Genomic DNA, 21122 nt, shown 5'->3' on the forward strand with positions numbered 1-21122 from the left:
GGTAGTTGTCGCTTGGGACCCCGCCGACCCAAATAGCTGAAAAGAACATCAGGTGTGGCTTCTCAGAGATTTGGAGGATAAAGTAAAAACAGAGATGATGACATAGATGGAGTAACGTAATGCTTAAGATTTAGGTGACATTATGTAATGTAACTATGTGACAGTTCATTCATTACATTACTACACAATTCCCCGTAAAGAGTGCAAGTTTATTTTCTCAGTTCACTTTTAAGATACATATTATTAGGGGGTTTTTTTCTAGGGTTTTTTGTGCTTCTGTTTATCTTTTCTTCATGCAGTTGTAGCCGTGGTTCCATTTTCAGCTTCTGTAACTGCCGTATAATCACCTTGATGTTTGCTGTTCCGGTGTGTAGTTTTCCCTCCCTTTTACGTTCACTCTGACATTACAGTAGCTTGTCTGTCACTAATTACAGATGCTCTTTTTTTCTGCAGTAGTCCCTCACTGACAACCAGGCCACTGAGTTTCCTGCCAATCCCAACTGTACAGTCTGAATATAGACCAGTACATGTGTGCGCACATTGCATGACGCTTATGATGCTTTTCTGAGAGAAAAATTCAATCTGCCTTCCTGTTTCCACTCTTCCTCTGGGTGACATTCGTATTATAAAAATCTCCAATGTTCTACAACTTTGTCAGGCAGGAATTCCTCATAGTAGAGAGGGTTATCTGAAGTTCAAGACAAGACTGAATTATTCATTACTGTCAAGTCCAGAGCCTTGAAATAAAATGGCCCTAATACACGTACACACCATAATACGACAGTAATCCCAAAATGCTCCACGTAGTTTTAAGATGATTAAAAGCCATGATGGCATACTATACTACACTGACGTGATTCATATCTAGTCATCTCATAGAGGGACTTTGTAACTGTAAACAGTGCCCCAATGTCTGTCAGCCATCAATCAGTCAATCCTGCAAAAGCAAGTGTGTGTGTGTGAGAGAGAGACAGTGAGAGAGAGAGAGAGCTTTTTTGGGACTCTATAGCTACTCCATATTCTATAAATTTGTTTTCTTTTGTATATGGTCACTTATACATGGCCACAGTAGTTGTAATTTGAGTGTGCTCAAAGTTCTAGAGCAGATTATGACACCTTGTTTGTGATGTAATGAATTTTTATCATGGCTTTTAGCAAGCTTACATCTCTTCATTGAGATATAATTAGTTCATTTATATAAGCCTGCTGTAATATTGTGTGGAGACTCTGTGTCAGCAGTCAGACTTTCTCCAATTTTGTCTAAATAGACACTTTGATGTGCACTCTTACTGGCATGCATGTATGTCATACTTTTTATAGTCTGAAAAAAGTTACTGCCTTTTATCCATCTCAGACTCAAAATTTGTCACATTATCGCCTTCTTCCTGTTTCAAATCTTCCACCGAATGGCTCTTAATTCTCTCTTATCACAAAATTATCCTTCACTGCTCTCATTACCTTTTCATTTGAAATTTTAAATCTACATAAATCTCTTACATAAATTTTCCCCTGGAGAATACAGCTCTAACTTTTGAAGTCCTTACTTAACTGTCGCTTTTAATGACAATCCTCCAAATATAGAAACTTTTTCCGCTTCTTTTTATCTATAGTTGTGTTTGAAGAGTTCCAGTTAAATGCAGGACATTACTCCAGGTCCGGTGAATCTTACATATGTAGAGACTTCCCTTTCCCCACCCCAGCAGAAGGTGCAAATTTGAGTTATATTTTTTTCTGTGGTTTTGCACTGGGATCTGCGTCAGTTTAATGCACAGAGATGCAGAGCAGCGTCCGAATTACAGGTCTGAAATATACGTCAAGCTTCCTGTCTGTGTGAGGAGTTCAGGGTGGTTCCCCAACAACCTTTCTCAGACATTCCTCTCCTAATTATGCCTGAAGAGAAAGTGTGCATGTGTGTGTGTGTGTGTGTGTACGTGTCTTTGAGGGGTGGTAAGGGGTAGTAAAACATAGTAAAGTCTGCCCACATGTAAAGCTCTACATTCCACTTGATGACTGACGCATTACACTCTCCTGTCTACAGTCATCAACAGAAAAAAGTTTGGTTTGGCCTGCGTCTCAGACAAGATATATTGTGTCTTTTGTTGATTTTGTAGTCTGAGGATGTAATTCATAATATTATGGATTTAGTTAAGGTGGAGCTGGATTTAGGTTTAACTCACTGCAGATACAGATGCAGGCATTGTTGAGCAACACCCCTTTTTGATTAAATGCAGCTCTCGCTACAGTTTTTGAGATGTCAGTGCTGTACAAGCATGATGGATGACTTACGGGTTGCAACCAACTGGAGATGATACAGACCTTATTAAATGGATCAGATATCAGCCCAACATGACTGATCCACATTAAATATAGTTTCCCGTTCTGCTCTGTTCACTGGATGCAGTGCACTATCGTTGATGTGTACAGCTACTGCTGATACTACACAACTTTCTGCATATGCTTCACAATAAATGTATCAGTGATGACAATGACATTTGCAGTTAGCTAACGTTACCAAAAATTTACTTTAAATAATTTTTAATAAATGAATTTCATTTAATTTTGCTTGATGATGGTCTGGAGGCCAAAGAGTTGTTGAAAGAGTGGTTACAGGTGATTGACAGTGTGCAGGATTTTTGGTTCTTTCACAGTGCATGCACTAAAACCATTGACAGTTAAGAAGTGATGTGTAGATACACACATAGAAAATTGATCCTAATCAGTTCCACACTGAGAGGTTTACAGATTTAAAATTTTGGGGGGAGAGAAGCACTGTATTTGATCAGTGCTAGTGCACAACACACAGACTATCACATAAGACGAAGAAAAGCAGCAGAGGATCTCATTTGAGAAGCTGGAAGCTGGATTTTTGCTTAAAAACGATTTAAATTATTGATCAGTTGTTTATTATTTACACAGCTAATCATTTTAATTCAACTTCTGCTGCTACTTGCACAAAATTATGGAGAGCAAAGACTGCAACAAATTGAACAAAATAAATTACACTGTTAATTTGATTTTGGTCAATACATGAGCAGATCTTCAAAGCAAGCTAACAGAGACGTGTCGTGTTAATTTCATATCGTACAGATTCAAGCAGCTGAGTGGGAAAACATTTTATCAGTTAATTCAAAAGCAGCATCAGTATCTGACTTCATTTTTTTAACGAACTGCTATGTAAATATGTAAAATAGCTAATTTAGCTTTCATTTCATGTCATTTATCTAGTGTGAATACTGGACTAGCAATGGGTTAACCATTTTGGAATAATCTTTGAACACTCTGAAGTTAAGATAATGGGTGGTTTGTCTGTTTTTCTCATCCCAATGCAATAACAACCCAGATGTAGCTATTATCTGGACTCAGTATGGCTAACGTGTTAGCTTACAGTTGCCCACTTACACATCCACAGACACACAGCAACACTGGAGTCGTATATGTATGTATATGTAATATTAAGTCCAATATTTCCACAAAAAGGTCGAAATATGTGGCTCTTTAGCTGCTAAATGCTCTGCTTTCTTCACCACCTAGTTGCTAATTGTTTGTCTGTTGTTTAGTGCTGGGTAGGCAGTGTACAGAGGGTTTATCAGCTTGTTATCTAAAAACAGCTGCTTTCTAGTGCTAGAAACAGGGGTAAAGAGAATACTGTGACTGAACCGTACAATAAACATGCTGTATAAACCAAAATTGTGAGCTAAAAGAACATAAAAAGCTCCAAGCAACACCTTAAACGCTACGCAGTCAATAGATGCAACCAAGGCTTGACATTAACACCCGCCAACCCGCGCCAGACACGGGTAAAAATTAACTGTGGCAGGTTACATTGTAAAGTTACTAGCCAACTTGGCTTTTGATGAATCAAGCTCTAAATATCACTGCATCTGTTTGAAGCAGGCTGCAGAAACAATCCTCCTAGTCCTAATCCTACATTATTATTAGAGCATTGGTCATGTCAGCAGTGGTGTGGGTTCTCTCTGCGAGGTTGGCCTCAAAACAGGCGTAAAAACTAATCAGCTCGTCCAGGAGGGAGGCAGTAACATTAGCTGTGCAGCTGGGTCTTCCTTTAAAGTCTGTGTGTAGTCCATGCTACGTGAGTCATTACCATTTAGAAGACGAAGGCTGAGGATTAAAATGAAAAGGAAGGAGGTGAGAAGAAGAAAATGAGTGCATTTAATAATTGTATTTGATGCAGAAAAAATACAATGTACTGTCAGGATAGCCTGATCTACACATTTGGAAAATACAAGACGAACCATTTTGTGATTGATACAAATAATTTCAACATGGAGACTGTCAAAGAGATTTTATTTTTATCTTTTTTTATCTTTATAGCTTATTTTTACTAGGCTAATAGTCTACTTATAATTGATCAAGTGGCTCTCATAATAAAAACATTTTGGTGGGAGAAATGTGTTGTGATTGGCTGGTAACTTCAAGTTTAAAATATATTTATATTTATGCAGCTTTACCCTCATATTTGCAAATGCTAATATATTGTTCCCAGCACCAATATACTGTATAGTAGCACTTTCAGTTGTTAGCAGCCATCAAGACCAGTTTGTGGTTTTGATGGCTGCTGGCTTATAGACTTATGTCACCCAATAGCAAGAAGCATGACCATTATTTTTAATGCATAGAGTCATTTTTAGAGTTTGTTCCTCATTAAACAGTGAACACCACAGCCATTATTTTTTAGACATTTAAGTCATTCCCACTTCCTGACAGTTTGTGGTTTAATTTGCTATAGGTTTACAGGATTAGAGCAAAGTGGGACGAGACCCAGCAGCTAATTCTGCTCATATGGACGGATATTAAGTCAGCGTATCATTAAAACAAACACATTTAACCAGATTAGACTGGGAGAACAGTAAGAGCTATGATACCACTTCAGGCTGTCTGTATATGTGAGTATCATTAAAAATATTATGAGGATCTGTGTTTATGTGCACAAATTAAATTATGAATGTTATCCGACTACACAAATCTTTGAAGATATTTATGCAATAGCAAGGCTGTGCCAGAGCTTTAATAAACAAGACAGAAACTAACACAGGGTGGACAAAATATCAAGAACGCCTTTACAGTCAAATGGTGCCTTTCAATACAACAGCCCTGCAAAAAATATTACCTTTGTAAAGATTCAAATGTTCATTATTTTGTTGAAACTGTGTCAGAGAGGTGTTGAATCAACTTCATGGTATTTTTGGAGGTTATCCTTATGTTGATGTTTAATTGATTTGCATAATAATTGTGGTTTATGGCACAACAACAGCTTCATAAGTTACCATGAAGTTAAATATTAAATCTGACCCAATAAAACCCATGCCTGACAGATCTAGTATTTGTTACTGGTCTATTACTTTAAATTGTATAAATGTTAACATTTAAAGGACGTTCTCTATCTTATGTCCTTGAGAAAAGGTGTACAAATGTGTGCCTCTTTGAATAATGTTGATTTTAGCTTGAATTGGGTTTTATCATGGTATAGTAATCCATGGGCCTAAATGCAGACATGCAGGCCAAATGTTTGAGAAAAGACAGTCAAGTTTACACTGAAACAGGGGATTAAACAGAAGTAGCAGGGGTGCAATACACTGTGCTATACACTGTAGCAACATTCACAATCTGGCAAAAAAGGTGAACAGTCTTATACTCAGCTAATTACTAAAGTAAGAACAGCTGTGCCTCATGTTAGAGCTGACCAAATTTGACTTTGACACAAAAACAGTACAAAGATTTACTTCACTGCAGTGAGTGAATCCCCTGGTTGCAAGGATTCAATTCAGTTCAAACCTATTCAAATCAAAAGTGCTTTAAAACCAAACAAATATGGAAGCCTCACATCAGTCAATGTAATTAAACCCAAAATGTAACAGAAATACTGATATATTGTCAATGCACAGTATTTTAATCTTCACACAACCAACTCTGTAATCTTACAGTCGTCTTCATGATGCTTGCAAGTCACTAACTTGGGAATCTTTCCCATCTTTACCATTCATCCCATGTGACATGAACAACCATTAAGAAGCAAATATGTGTACAGGCTATGTCCCAGGAGTTCTTACATAATATGAACTCTGCCAAAGCCCAGATCTGTGATTTTAGTCCAAGTCCTGGTTGACCAGATGATTCAGATGTGGCGAGTGTCTTGGAAAGAACAGCAATGGACAAGTTCATTAGTAGCTTTGCTGTGATGCTGAGAACATGGTGAGCCCATCCAGTGTAGGCAATCTAGTGAGTCAACAAGTCACCAAGTCACATTGGGAATAATAAAGGAGCCCCAAAAGGAGGTTACGAGCCAAGAGGAGGTAACAACATACACACATTTTTTCCAAACTCTGTGTAGATGATCTGATGTGAAGAAGTGGACCATCAACCAGCAGGAACTGAAGCCAGACAGCTGGGTCAGTGTTTTTGCATCACTTGGACACTTAGACCATTGGATGACATAGACCAGGAGAATATTCACCAGCCATTTTATAGTTAAGTTTGTTTTTAAAGGTCACTGTGAGGAATCTGTGATGTGTTTAGGACCAAGGCACTAATGGTGGCTTTAAACAGCGAGTGGTTACTGCTGCGTCTGCCACGCAGAGCTGTTTCTGTTCTATTTTTGACTGGATGGCAGCAGGGCATTACAGCTAACATCTACATCAAAGTAGACTGTCCCTTAGCATATAATATTTACATAGGGTTGTAGCTTAAAAGATAATGATAATTAGCCTGAACTTCAATTTTGTTTCACTTCATTCCTTATTACCTATTAATCTCTAAAAAGAATTTGTCAATTAATGGATTTTTTTGTTTGGTCAAAGAATGTAATTTGGCCAATCCAATAGCATTTATACCTGAACATGACTTTTGTACTATCCAAATAAGATATCTGAATGTTAGTACTTGTAAAATTCTTGGTTCCTGGTGCATTTCTCATGGTCTGAAAAGTAAACGAAATCCCAAATTGAGACTAAGCTTTAAGGCGCCAGTATACTCTGTCAGAACTGTTTGTCAGACAGTTGAATAGCTTCAGATCCTCCTCAGAATAGGTGGCACGTGTCAGACAATTTTTCCAACTTTCCAAAACCAACATATCGCAACTGAGACCTGAATTTCAAATCCCTCAAAGCTCCTGCCTAAACGGGGCATTAAGTTTGATTATTGGACTGCTCATGCCATTTACTACCTTCTCTATTCTTGATACATTTTGGTTCAGTCAGTCTCACCAGGGTGGTGTGTGTTTATCATTGCTGTGTGTATTATGAGAGCATGCTTGGGGGTTGTTGAGTGGAAAACTTGGGTTTGGTTAAGAAGGACTCTTAACTGTTCACAAGAGATTGCTGTGGTGGGCGGCACTGGTGCCAGAAAGCACACTGACTGGTTGTACTGCCAAGAAAACTTCTTCTGAGTAACATTTGGTTCATGCATCACCATGCTCCAGACCAATGTTTTCTGGTCAGGTTGGCTGCTATCTTGTAGGGTGTTGGTTTTGTTTTGGGGTATTCTGCTAACCAATAATATTTAACAAGCGACATGGTAAAACCAGCCACAAAGTTAATTTAATTTATTAAAACAAAGAAATATGTTGGTTAATATGTTATGGCGCTCATAATCCGACCAAACAAATTCGCTTTTGGTTGTAATTTTTCAGTGTTGTTTGCGAATCTTTGTCTCAATACCTATTATTATAAATACTAACTTTCATTTTTAAAATATGCTAGATCAGGTTACCTGTCTTGTTGTTACATCTCTCAAAAGGTTTGTATATGGTAGCTTCATATATTTTCAGCTAAAAGCAGTCTAGTTCCCCACAAAAGCCTGTGTAGTCTGTACTATATTTGTGTGAGGGTGTGGCTGCAGAAGGGCTGCATGGGGTATTTCTGTCTGTTAGGATGGCCAGCCGTGGTGATGTTGTGGTCAGACTCTCCAATCGGACCAGACAGTTACTCACTGAAAAGGAGGAAAGATAGAAGGGCAGAAGAGATGAACAAGGAATACATAAGAAGAGAGAGAAATGAAAATAGAGAAAAGAGAAGAAACTGTAACCCTAATGTTGATTTGCTGTAATTCTACTTCAGCATTTTGACAGGATAAAAATACTTCCACTGACTGATGCCCAATTACTCATTGTCTTTAGTATTACACAATACGCACTTTAAAGAGATACACCACTTAACACCTAAAAAACAGCTAAATATGCAAGTGACAAACAGAATCTTTGTATTTAGTCATATTTTGGAAATCCTGCAGCATAATAAACTTCTCCCTGTAAGACTAAAGTCTACAGCCACACTAGCAGCCCTGTGAGGGGATGAGCTCCTCAGTGACCTGGTTTATCAAGTTTACAGTTTAGTTGCTTACAACAACAAGACAACCTCATGTCATACACAGCCTCACTGTGGTGTGTGATACGGTATCATTGTGGCACACACTACTTTAGCCACAGGTTCCTATCTATTGTTCTCCAAACCTACAATATAAACTCTGGTCACTACTGTTGGAAAACCCCTTCTTTGTGGTTTCACAAGGTCGTTGTTTTACGGAAAATCAGGAAAAAATACAATGGATCTGGAGCTGACAGCATAATAGGTTCTGTATATATTGAGGTTTCAGTAGAATAATTGTCATCTACTGGATGCAGATTTAAAGATGCCACAGAAAATGTGTGTGTTGTATTTCTGCACCAGACACCAGGATAAATGTATTGCCTGTATGTGTGGGTGGGTTTCCTCCCACAGTCCAAAGATATGCGAGTTAAGCTGGGGACAGACCTGAAGACTAGCTGAAACATACAAAAACCTATAAAACCACACATAATGAGTATTTCCACCAACATGCACAGTTGTAATTCTTTCTTTCTTTCAGAAATGACAACACACTGAACGGTAGGTAGCTTATTACAGTCGCATTTCTAGTAACACAGACATGGACTATGAACTCTAAAGAAAGAGCTGGAGGTGATAGGACTTCATTAGAGTGAGGGGGACTTCAGCTGAGATGAATCACTGAAACCTTATGATGTGGATTTTAAAATAATAGAGTAGCCCTAATTTCTTGGTGGGTAGTGTCCTCCAGTCTCTCTGGGCTGTGGGTAATAAGCAGGCTAGTTTCTCTTTGAATCAGCCTCTTTAATCAACAACAACACAACAACAACACAGTATACACCCAACTTCACTCTGTTGAGGTTCAAAGCAGACTTCTTCCTCTACCGCACGCTAAATCTGTAACTGTTACAGTCACAACTGTCCCTATACAACAAGAGGAGTGAGAAACCAAAACTACATTGTAAACTTAAGTAATTGGAAATAACCAAAAATGGAATGTATACAAGGTTATAATAGTTACTCTCTCATTCTCAGTACATAGCAATAGTTTGCCCTGGGGTCACCATTCTCTGCTGTTTAGTTTTTAATATTTCCCCAGCTCATACGCTTGATGTCAACTTCCCAATCCCATTATAAATATCAAACATTTGAAATAATCTTAATGAGAAAAGTGGGCAGTTACAGGATTAGAAGACGAATCAAATCCTTCAACAGCGCAGACTGATTTTATTTTCAGACTCTCAACACAAGCTGATCAAGCCCAGACCAGACTCAGTCCTACTCAGTCACGCCCAAATCATATTTATAATCGGCTCAGCAGTCACAATGTTAGATGGAAAAGGTTGTCTGTGTGTTTAGTTTGCCCCACAATCGACTGGTGACATGTCTAGGTGTTCTCTGTCTCTCACCCAGTGTGAGCTGGGATACACCCCCTGCTCCCACACCACCCTGCACAGGATATGCAGGTATAGATAATGAATGGAAAATTCCTTGAAGCAGAAATGGTGGTAAAGAGAGTTTATTTCATGTGTGCCAGAGGACATACAGTACAGTAGTATGTCTGTCACTTTTCCACTGGAAAATAATGAAAAAATCATGTGTGTTTTCCTGTAATGTACTCACAGACAAACCCTGAATGACTTGACTGAACCAGAAAAAGAAAACGCTTCATAGTTCCAGAGCTTACGTGCTTCCCCTAATTTAAAATCTATGTATAGACTCTTGCCTCATTCACTCACACCCCGTAAACATTTGGTTCTCAAATGTCTTTATTCTCCTTTCCAGAATGACCCCAAACGTCTTTAATGTTTACAGATGTCCCTCCAGCCCCTGACCCCACTAATTCAATAATTTCTTATAAACAGGGTTTTTTTTTATAATATTCGCAGTAAAGCTGACCACTGTAGGGTAGTAAATGTTGATTTTCACTGTGGCAAATGTGATGCTGAGCATTATAATGGCAAAAGCATTACAGCTGATAGAGTGTGACTGTGAGATCAGAGTCCCAAAATCACAAGCGTCTCATTCTGCATTGTGGGGTTAGCAGCTTTGTTAGATTCCTTCCTTGTGTTTGCATGGTCAAATGACAATATTTCAGTGTGTAGCAGGCCTTAACTACACACTAAAATGTACTGAAAAGCTGTAAGAGCACTAATAATAAAATGAATGATGGCTGTTAGATGTTTCACTTTCAGGTTCCTGGTATTGTGCATGCTGGCTCACTGTCACACTGTCATGACTAATTGGGACACTTGAATAGAACAGAGTCATCATTAATGTTTTTAGTAACATCTGTGCTTTTCCTACTATGATAGGTCAAAACGTCTGCTGTAAAAACAGCCTGTCAGTGGCTGGTGGGCATGTGCCAATAGCTTAAACCAACACTAACATTCCATCATATAATCTACTTGCTTGTTTGTAACCGTTGAATTCAGAAATAAAGCAATAGGGAACCAAACATGCAAATGTTTCCTCCTTGTTGAGGCCTCTCTGTCAGCTTCAACTTGATTGGATGGACTTGGAAAGTTTGGTGAAAACAGGATTAAAGCTCATTATCATCATCACTCCATCCAGAGGAAAACAGTGCCCCAAGCTAGCATGAAGAGATTCTGCTGCTAATTACATGTAGGTCTGACTGTCAGCTTGAGAAACTGTCAAATATCTATTTTAATGTGTTAACAAACTCACAGCCATCTGAAAACACAAATGGTATTGAGCGACTGTAGTGTTTTTCTTTTCTGAAAAGGATTTGTTCTGCTGGCTTTGCTCATTTCTGAAATACAAAATGAGTTGTTTCAGCAAGTGCCTTGAAATAGCATACATTCAAGTGACAGCGCCCTCTAGCGGCCATAGTAATTATGATGAGAGCAAAAGAAGAGATCAGGTGACCAATTATAGAGCAAAAGAAGGAGTGGTCTTTGCATACCTGTACATAGGAGAAAAAACAATAGTTCAATAGAAAACAATTGCACACTGTCAATATTAATGGTAGATTTATTAAAAAGCAGCACTTCAGTCAAGCAACCAATGAGTTGATTTTTGATTTTGAGTTATTATAGATCAAAGTAAAGTCAGAACAAAGTCTGTTTAAAGAGGGGGTTGGGGTGGATTTATGGGTCAACCAAACATCAGACTTAAAGACGTGAGATTGCTGTTCGTTTCTTGTTTCCAACCACGAGTCAGCTTTTTTTTTTTTAACTATGACCATGACCACCCACCTGCACTGACCATTGCTTTCACAGTTTTGAATTACAAATGTCACCAGCTCTAGTTTATATTATTGCATCAGCTATTGCTAATTAACATTAATTCCATGATTAACTTGACTAAAAGCCAAAATGCATCTCCTGGCTGTTGTCTGGTTAAAGTGGTACCCGCAAGATATTATCTGTACTCAGCCGTGAGTGGTCTGTGTGTTCTTACAGACTCACAGGAACAACTAAGTGTTGAATCAGCTTAACTCAGTTATTTAACTCAATTATTTAACATTTAAAGTTTATCAGTTTGGATTCATGATCTTGGAGCAAGTAGTAAAAACAAGATTTGTAAAAGAAAGTAAGCTGCACGTTATTCTAATGTGTCAGATATACACTGTATCTGTTCAACAGTTCATATCTTCTGCTGCTCATCTCATTTTCTTTTTATGTTCTCAGACAATAAAATGGCGATTACAATTCTAAGCTGAATATGAGTTTTAGTTGTTTTATAATTCTAATTCCTTGAAAATGTTGAAAGCTGAACATAATTAGATTCTTCAAGATTCAGTACTGGATTTAGATTTGATAAAAATGAGCCCCAACCCGACACAAGATGAAGATTTAAAAGTCCATTCATTCAGATTTGCACAGTTTTCTCTCATTCATCAACTCTATGACTCCTACACTCTACAGCAGCAATTTCCGTGATTATTAAACCTGTTACAGCCGTTAGCATGTGGCCACAGCAGCACGTAGACAGAAAGGTGGAGAATTTAGAACAAAAGCACAACAGCAGCTGTGATTCAGCCCTCAGAAACCAAAGTGAGTGGGCTGAGCTTTCCGTGTGTTTACATCTTGCCGTCAATTCCTAGAAGAACAGGGTGAAAAAAAGGAGTTGGGCCGGCTTTTATATCATCACCAAGTAATTTGTTTTGATATGTCTGAGACAGGGAGAGACACAAACTAAGTTTTGACAAATATGGTGTTTTCCATGAACAATTCTCACTTTCTTTTGACTTCTCTGCTGAAAATAAAACTCAAGCATCATTTAAAAACAATAGCAGTTTTTTATACTACTTGCATTTGTATTATATAGGCTAACTCAAGATTACATAAAAGGTATCAATATTTGTAAGTTTGATTTATTTGAAATCTTCTCCAAATATATTATTTCTCTCTTTCTCTGTTTGCCTCATCGTTATATACAAAGATGCCACTCATAAAAAAACACATACAAAAAAAACCACACAAAATCACACATATTAAAATCATCCCACATGACTACCACATATACCACAACTGCTGTTTCCATTCTCCCTGGTGTCAAAGTCACTGTCCGTAAAATGTCTCTATTTTCATCTCTAATTTTACACACATTTTAACGTGTCAGTTTTAAGACAAAACGCATTTGTTAACCTAGACTTCATTACATGTCCAGCTTCTGTGTTTTCCTTTGTAAAATAAATCAATCAATACACTGTTTTTGTTAGGACTTCTGTCAGTTACAACCCAGGAAATCCCATAGGTAAAGCAAAGCAAGATGCTCCGACCGTTACAGAAAATAAGAAAGCACATTGCTGACACACTCTTATTTACAGAAGTTATACTGTACTTTGTTAATTATCTTTGTGTTTTTTACTTAGAATCTCCAATTAAGTAAAACTGGACAACGATGTGCAGGAATCTAATTAACAGAAACTCCACAGTGTAATTCAAGACACACAACACACAGGTAACAACACTCAAACACAGCCTGTTATAACATTTTGTCTCATTTGTCACCTAAACTTGCTGTTTACAAGCATAAAACAGTAAGATGCTGTCTCCTTTTTTCAATGTACACTTAATACAATTTTACAGAATACGACATTTCAGCATTCAGTTGAAAGTAATGACACAATTAATATAATGTAATGTGCACAATTTACCTTACGTAAATGGTTAGCGTAGACAATAAACACAAATGAGTATTGATTAAAGTAAAATTGATAAGGCTTTTAGGAGGACACCTAACATTAGCGGCTAAGGTAACTTAGCAGCCTAGCTACAGCTAAGTTCCTTGGGCTAACATTAGTGGCTAAATTAGCAGCCTGTACGCTTTTTATGAAAAAACTTACTAGCATATTAGCTGCTAATTTAGCAGCCTAACGTTACTTGATACACTTTGGCTCCCTGGAAACTGACTAGAAACTGCAAAGGCGTAAGTTGACATTTAAGTGCCAGAAATGTCAAAAACACATTGTTGTTTTTCATTCAGACCACTACATTAACTAGCTAATTTAGCTAACATCAGCAAACTGTGGTGTTAGCATTTAACTTACCGTTGGCATATGCATATGCAGAGTTGGACTGGCCATCGGGAGCATTGGTAGAAATCCTGTTGGGCCAGTCGCTTTGTGGGCCGCTTGCATAGCCCATTATACAAAAACAAGAACGAGATATGCATTGTTGGCCCACTATGATTATGCACCAGCCCACATAAAACATCTCCACACTCTCTCTCGTCGTACAGTCCCATAACATGGGATCGCATTAATTTTACGTTGCTGTGACGTATAGGTTTTCATCACACACTAATACGTTCAGATACTCAATAGATGACAATTCAGAATGGCCCGTGATCAACTATAGGTGTCGTGATCTTGTGCAGACATCATGGTGACGTATATGTGCTCACTGGGTAAAGACCATTAAATGTCAATATGTGCAACATCACAGCTCGACAAAAGAGTCGATGTCCCAGATAAGGAGATGCAGAGAGTTCAGACATGTATGTAATAACAGCAGGAAAAAAGGACTGTTTTTTAGACAGCAGACATAACTGCAAAAAAATTGAAAAAATTATCTTAGATGAAAGTGTTACAGATGTCTTAAGTACCCACACAGCCATGGCTGTAGTTTTCATTCTCACAAAGTAATGTTTAACTTTGATAAAATCATGAAGGTTTCCATTTCTACAAGCAAGTGCTGTAGTGGATGCCAATATAAAATGTAAACCCAAGGAAGGTTTTATTTTTTTTCCAGAAAGACCAATGAAAGAAATGCTCAGTGACAGATTAAATTGAGACGAGCTAGTGGAAGAGAGGCTAGCCTAGACTTGATGTCAGGACTTCAGCTCTCTGTAAGCCCTACACACATCTAGCAGTGAGTATCCCTCCGCCAGTTTTCCATTATTCCTCCATTCCTGATTATATTTACATGAGCTTTTCCTCAAGCACATGGCTGTTGACAGCTGTTTTAACAATGTGTCAAACATTAACATTGAGACACATACACACACACACACACACACACACACACACACACACACACACACACCACTGAGAGTTGAACTTTGCTGTGCTGAGTCAGTGTGATTCTATTTATGTCTTTACAGGCTCCCAAGCCATCTGTCAGCCACATCTTTATTTACTGTATCGGCTATTAAACTCCCACGCAAAGACATCACACATACACAAACACACATACGCACATGTCTCTATTACAAAATGTGCTTACAGTGTCAATGTGGACAACTCTGAACTAATTTTAAATGATATAAACATGGCCAGAAATAAACCTTTTGGCTTAATAATAAACAAATGAATGTCAGAAGTTAAAAGCTATATTAAGCAATTTTTGAACACTAAGGGCAGAAAGTCTTAAAAATGAACATGGAAACACTGATGTAAGAGATGGGGATCAAAATCCACAGTAGCTGATGCTAATATGAGCCTTCTGCAGCTTGAGTTAGCCAATTAAATTTGGTATCTTCCAAAGCAACGGTCTTTTGAGTTACAAAAAAATTTTGTTTAATGTTAATATAAAAGATATTGATTGATTGAGTTTTATTTACTGTATGATCATAGGATTGTAGATCATGTAATTGAGCTTATTTGGGATTTTTTAGCTATTATGCTTGATGTGTGTTGCATTTGGAAATACACTAGCTGTATTACTCCAATCAACATTTTAATCGACATAAGCTACAACAGTTGCATATGGTGGCTAACGTTAGCAAAAATTAGATCCGTAACTGAAGTTGCTGAGTCAGTTCACTAATTACTCTTGTCTACCTGTGCTAGTTTTACACTGTAACACAATATTCAGCCACTGTTCAGCAAAAATGACATAATCTTGCTTTAAGTCATAAATATGACATTTTTTAGGTGAGCAACTGGCTTCACATCACAATTCAGCCACAAATACTTTAATTCCTTTTAGTAGATCACTCCTCCGCATTATGAAAATATGAGTTTACTCATTATGCCAGTTATAGGCTACAACAGATCAAAACAGGGCCTAGAAAGTTGTGTCAGAGGAGTTCCTCTGGTTGTAGATCAAATCATGTATCAGAGGCTGTTATATTGTCCTTAATACTAACTTACACACCAGAAATAACTGGGTTAAGAATTGATTCAGCATGGGTAAATATTGACCCGGCGCAATACTGAGTTCACTTTTTAGATTACTGTTGGGTTACTGGACTGCACTTGGGTGCTAAAGTCAACCTTGTATTGTGTCGGTGCTATATTGAACCACACTGGGTCAATTTTTAATCCAGAGATTTTTTATGTGCAATTATTTTGTGTGTTAAGATAGTTTAGGCAGTTCATAATGCCCCTGTTAGCATTAAGCAGATGTTTACTGTCAGATGTGGAGTCACATGTTTGCTTAACCCTTTAAAGCTTTCCTCCTCTCCTGAAGTAGCCTTAAAGTTAAAAGCCTTTTAACACATTGTTTGACAATAAAATATTGGTGTATTTTCTGCATCAGCTTGTTCCAGCTCTTCATTGAAGCTATATGTTTTGGTGAGTACATTTTCATAGCTCTATCATTCCATCAAATAGAAATATTCTACAGTAGATGTCTTGTTATTTTATTCAGCCTACATATTTTGTATCTTTGCACACTGTGGGATCTCAACTAGAATTAAAAATAAAGTTCTGTGGAAATGTGTAAATATGTTAAAGTTAGAGTTTAATAACTACTCTCGACCTGCATTTATGTGTGATTTAGTGTGTTTTCTGTTTTCTGTGCGTGTGTGTGGAAATATTTTAAACAGCAACACTTGTGGTAATAACATAAAAGGACTGTGTGTGTGTGTGTGTGTGTGTGTGTGTGTGTGTGTGTGTGGTCAGTGACACATGACGGCATACTCATCCTGTTTCATGAGTCTGTGCCCAAAAAATGCAGAAACAGTAAATGTCAGATTTATTTTTGTGGAGCTTCAGATGTTTGCCTGTTTGCCTGGTGCATTTTTAAAACATGCTAACATGTTTGAGCAGGTATGTGCGTTCTTTGTATTGCATGTATATTTGAATGTCAAGTCAAGTCAGTTTTATTCATATAGCGCCATATCACCGCTGAAGTTATCTCAGGGCACTTTTCACATAGAGTAGGTCTAGACCATACTTTATTTTACAGAGACCCAACATTCCCACATGAGCAAGCACTTGGCGAGTGTGTGGTCACTTGTGTCTATTCTTTGCCACGAGACATGAGACTGTCTGTGTGACTATCATTTTATGAGGTTTGTTTCACATTTTGCCCCTGAAATAACTTCAATAAGTGATATCATGTTTCCACCCTCTCTATGATGACCAGCTTTTCATTCAACTTGCAAGCGTGGCCATTTGGAACAATTGTAAACTTTTGATTTCAGATGTGGTCACACAACATGTTGTGCAAGCCAGTTCTGATCAACCATACACCGACCCTTACAAGATTTGTTCGTATGCACTACACAAATGCAAATCTGTTGTATTGATTCCTAAAGACAAACTCACATGCATAAGATACAATTCTGATGCTTTTGAAGCAGAGACAAGGTGATGGAAGGGTCATGCTTTTGAAATCCAGAGATATATGGTCACGCACGTACACTTCAAGCCCTTCAGTGTTTGTATTTGCAACCCCTTGTCTAACAACTGCCCTCTGTGAAGCTTTGCAGATATCTCTCCAGGCCAGAACGATGATGCATAATGCATCGGCCTTCTGTCTTACCTTTTGAACTGACTGAAAGGGTGACAAAAATATCAGTGAGATTCTACTTCATGGTCAAGGTTTGATCAGTATCACAGCCGAGCTCCAGGCTGTTCTGTAGAAAAGGAGGCAGGATTTATAAGTACCCTGAGATACATATACATCCACAGTATGCATTCTGCGAGATATTTATACAAGTCACCCCCGATACAATATTCAGCTTCCAGTGGGCAGCTGGTTTTCACATGTGATGTGGAGTCCAGGGGAACTTCTGGACTGCACCTGAGTTCGATAGCAGCTTTCCAACTTGAAACAAACAATACAATGGTTGCAGAAGTGTCACATCTACAACTACAGCAATCATTCTCTTGATCCAATTAAACCAGTATGACCCAATTTCATCCTTCTCTCCTTCTTCACCTGCCTTCGCTTCCTTTGATGAGCTTGATATATATCCATATCCATCTTTGAAAGCTGCTGCAATCCATGTTTATTTGCCCCTGTGTGCATCTAATTGCATCTTTCCATTGACTTTCTATGTGTGAATACAGTTTACTTCACAGTTTTCTTCAGTGTGTTTTACCGTTTCAGTCAGAAATGATTTATTACATAATTGGCTGTCTCAGGCTGGTAAACTTACATAACGACTCTTCACCTCTCTTTCGTTCATGGCTCTGCTCTCACAGTAGTTCGTGCAGACATAGTAGCTTTATATTCAGTCAGAACCATGAATCATGGTTTTGATATATGAATAAAAATATGTTTTGCGGTCAAAATGGGACTCCATACCATAGTATGGTTAGACTGAGGGTTGGTACGTATGCACTGTTCAATAAAGGCAGAGGAAATACAGCAGCCATAATCATGGCATCTCATGCAGACGCAAAAGCACTTCATATGTCTAGTGTAGCTCAGTATGGCCTCAAGAATTTCTTTTGTGACCACAGAGGGCCTCCGTACACTTGTATGTGTATGCATCATCCTAAAATAATACAGGAAGTGAAGGAGCCGTTGCCTCTAGACCTGCAAGTGACCTCACACAAACCTCATGTTTTCAGTCACTCTTGAGAGTGGCCCAGCAAACATCCTGTGCTGCCAAACAGCTTTCAGGTTGGTGAAAATATGAACAGATCACTCTGGCACACAAAGGCAAACCAGCGGAAACAAAGGAAATCAGACTGACTGGTACTTCTGAGAAAACTCAGAGGGCTACTGTGGGCTTAAATACTGCATGTTGATAAATGATTTGATCAGAAAGAAATACTGTAGATCAGAGCCGTTTTTAGGCATAGGTGAGCTAGGCAGTCGCCCAGGGTGCCAAAGAGGAGGAAGAAATGTTTTGTAATTCATTTCAGAAGCCTGATGTACTGTTAAACGTCTGTCACACTGACATCCAATGTTAACGTGAAATAGAAAATGATATATGGATACATAGAAAAAAATATTGTATGAAAAGCAGTACAGTCTACAGTATTTTCCAGATATCTATTATATTCCACAATACTTTATTAGATGCTTTCTGTTAAGTGTAATGATAAAAAAAAATAATTGAAAATAACACAAGAGAAATTTTTTTTTAACAGTTATTGATTTGCGCCACAATGGCCATGTGTTGTGTATTTACTGACTGCCAACCTCTTCTTGTCATGTATGGCTGCCACCATCCAGACAGCAATGATTACACTGATGGAGAGTGGTGGGCTACTGGATTTCATCATTTTAGTCATTCATGTATTTATTTATGGTAGTTTCAAAGTAAATAATCTGAACCTCGTATTATATATACCCAATATATTGATCTGATTGATTTCTGCTCTGGTTGAAATGCTATTTTCCAGATATTTCTATATGTTCTCTTATTCTTTTTTTAATTCTTGGGTGCTTACAGCAGCCATTTACAAATATTGTATATGTGGCTAATACAGATAATGACATGCATACTCATGAACCTTAAAAGAACCAGAAGTCACTGCTTGATTTCAGGTTAAATTTGTACTAATGAGTGATGTCTGCCTCAAGAAGCAGCTAAATCAATCAGTTACTTTACTTTCACCCAGTAACATGAATCATAAAGAAGTAGATTGTTTACAATACAGTAAACTGTTTACATTAATGCTTTGCAATTTGACTTGTTGAAACCCACAAAGGCCAGCTATGACTCGACAAATATTGGATTTTTGAGGCCAATGCAAGATAGTTAATTTAGAATTTTAAGGCCTGATAACAATAAATAAGCCAATATCATTTTTTTTTTTTTTTTTTTACATTTTTTGAAAAAATTGACGAAGACATGTACCAAGCAGGACACTTAACTGTTAAAAAATAAACTTGGCAGTAATTTGTTTTGGACAAACTATGTAATGGAGACACCGTTATAATGAATAAATCATTAAATAAAGCTATTTCTCATTACTTATTTTACAGCTGATATTTTGATTCCTATATATCTGCAATAAGCTAAAAATCAGACAATATACTGGGCTGAATTACGAATGTCTCTTTTTTTCTCTTATTTCCTGCTGGTTTCAGACTAAATGAAAATCTCCCTCAGACTTACTGTACTGACCTCACCCATGTCTACTGTAGAGCAATCTGTTCTGGGAAATGACTGTAAAACCACTGATCCAATTAGGACTGACTCAGCTGTAACCCTGTTCACCCCAGACTGGTCTGTGTACTGTCCCATGGTTTGAGAGGTTTACACAGTTTCAGACTTGTTGTAAATGCATCACTTAAATTCAGAAAAAGATTGAGAAATACACAGACATGCCTTATCATTGACCACATACCACTACAACAGTGCTGAACTCTGCCTCCAATAAGCAGTCAGCACTTCTCTACCAATATGACAGAAAGACTGATGATGTGATATTTTCTTATTTCTATTTCTATTCTCTAAGGATCAGCACTTTGTCACAAATGTATTTTTTCTTTCCTGGTCCGCAAGAACAATCCACTGGAGACTACTGATAATACTGTTTATACCATGGTCTGGGTGAATACTTAATTCTGATTGGCTGCAGAGTGTCCATTAATTCCTGATAATGGACACCTACTAATTAGTTCGAGTGAAACTGTCTGTTCACCACTCTAAATTAATGTGCTGGCTAAAATGAGTAACCATAGCAACAGGGATGCAGTCAAAGCCGTTTACAATTTATTGCAACATGTGAACAAGCTAACATCCAATTACAACAATGGGTGACTTCAACATTTCTTTTAACCCATTTGGTCAACTTACCACAAAAAGTGGTAATGATACCACCCTCCATCATCCCTGTATCTCTGAGTCAAACCTTGAACTCATTAGAAATTCCACTGCACTGTCTCCTGATACACCCCTTAGCCTGGTAAGAAAAGTCTGGTTCGACATCCAACTATGTTTGGCTCAGTGTGACAAGGAGGGCAACCGAGAGCTATCCATGGTATCTTTCATCCGACGAGGATGGGGTCGAATATGTAAGCCTGGCACACAATCAACAAACTAAGAATCATAAAGACCCGAATGACCCAGATAAGGAAAACCTAAGAGGTTTTATGTTTGCCAGGCCCAATGTGTCTGGTTGCAAGTTTCAAGACATACTGTATATTTCCAAATGTCCATCAGATGCCAAATCTTTCTGCCTTCCCCCGAAGCACACTG

The 21122-nt window shown here is 37.9% G+C and overlaps 1 protein-coding gene across 4 annotated transcripts in view; it reads left to right on the plus strand.

The window, feature by feature from the left end:
• sh3bp2 (SH3-domain binding protein 2) overlaps window positions 1-21122 on the plus strand; it is a 95103-nt gene that overhangs the window by 25116 nt on the left and 48865 nt on the right. Inside the window, exons 1-3 of one of the 4 annotated variants that reach the window (XM_044333353.1) lie at window positions 12957-13247; window positions 14540-14659; window positions 16271-16305. The exons of 2 other annotated variants lie outside the window; for them this stretch is intronic. The gene's annotated coding sequence lies outside the window, so the exon portion shown is untranslated. Of the gene's footprint in view, window positions 1-12956; window positions 14660-16270; window positions 16306-21122 lie in introns of those variants that run through there. One more of the 4 variants, XM_044333352.1, reaches the window with a different exon arrangement.

This window comes from Thunnus albacares, chromosome 18 (assembly GCF_914725855.1).
Source record: "Thunnus albacares chromosome 18, fThuAlb1.1, whole genome shotgun sequence".
NCBI classification, from domain to species: Eukaryota; Metazoa; Chordata; class Actinopteri; order Scombriformes; family Scombridae; genus Thunnus; species Thunnus albacares.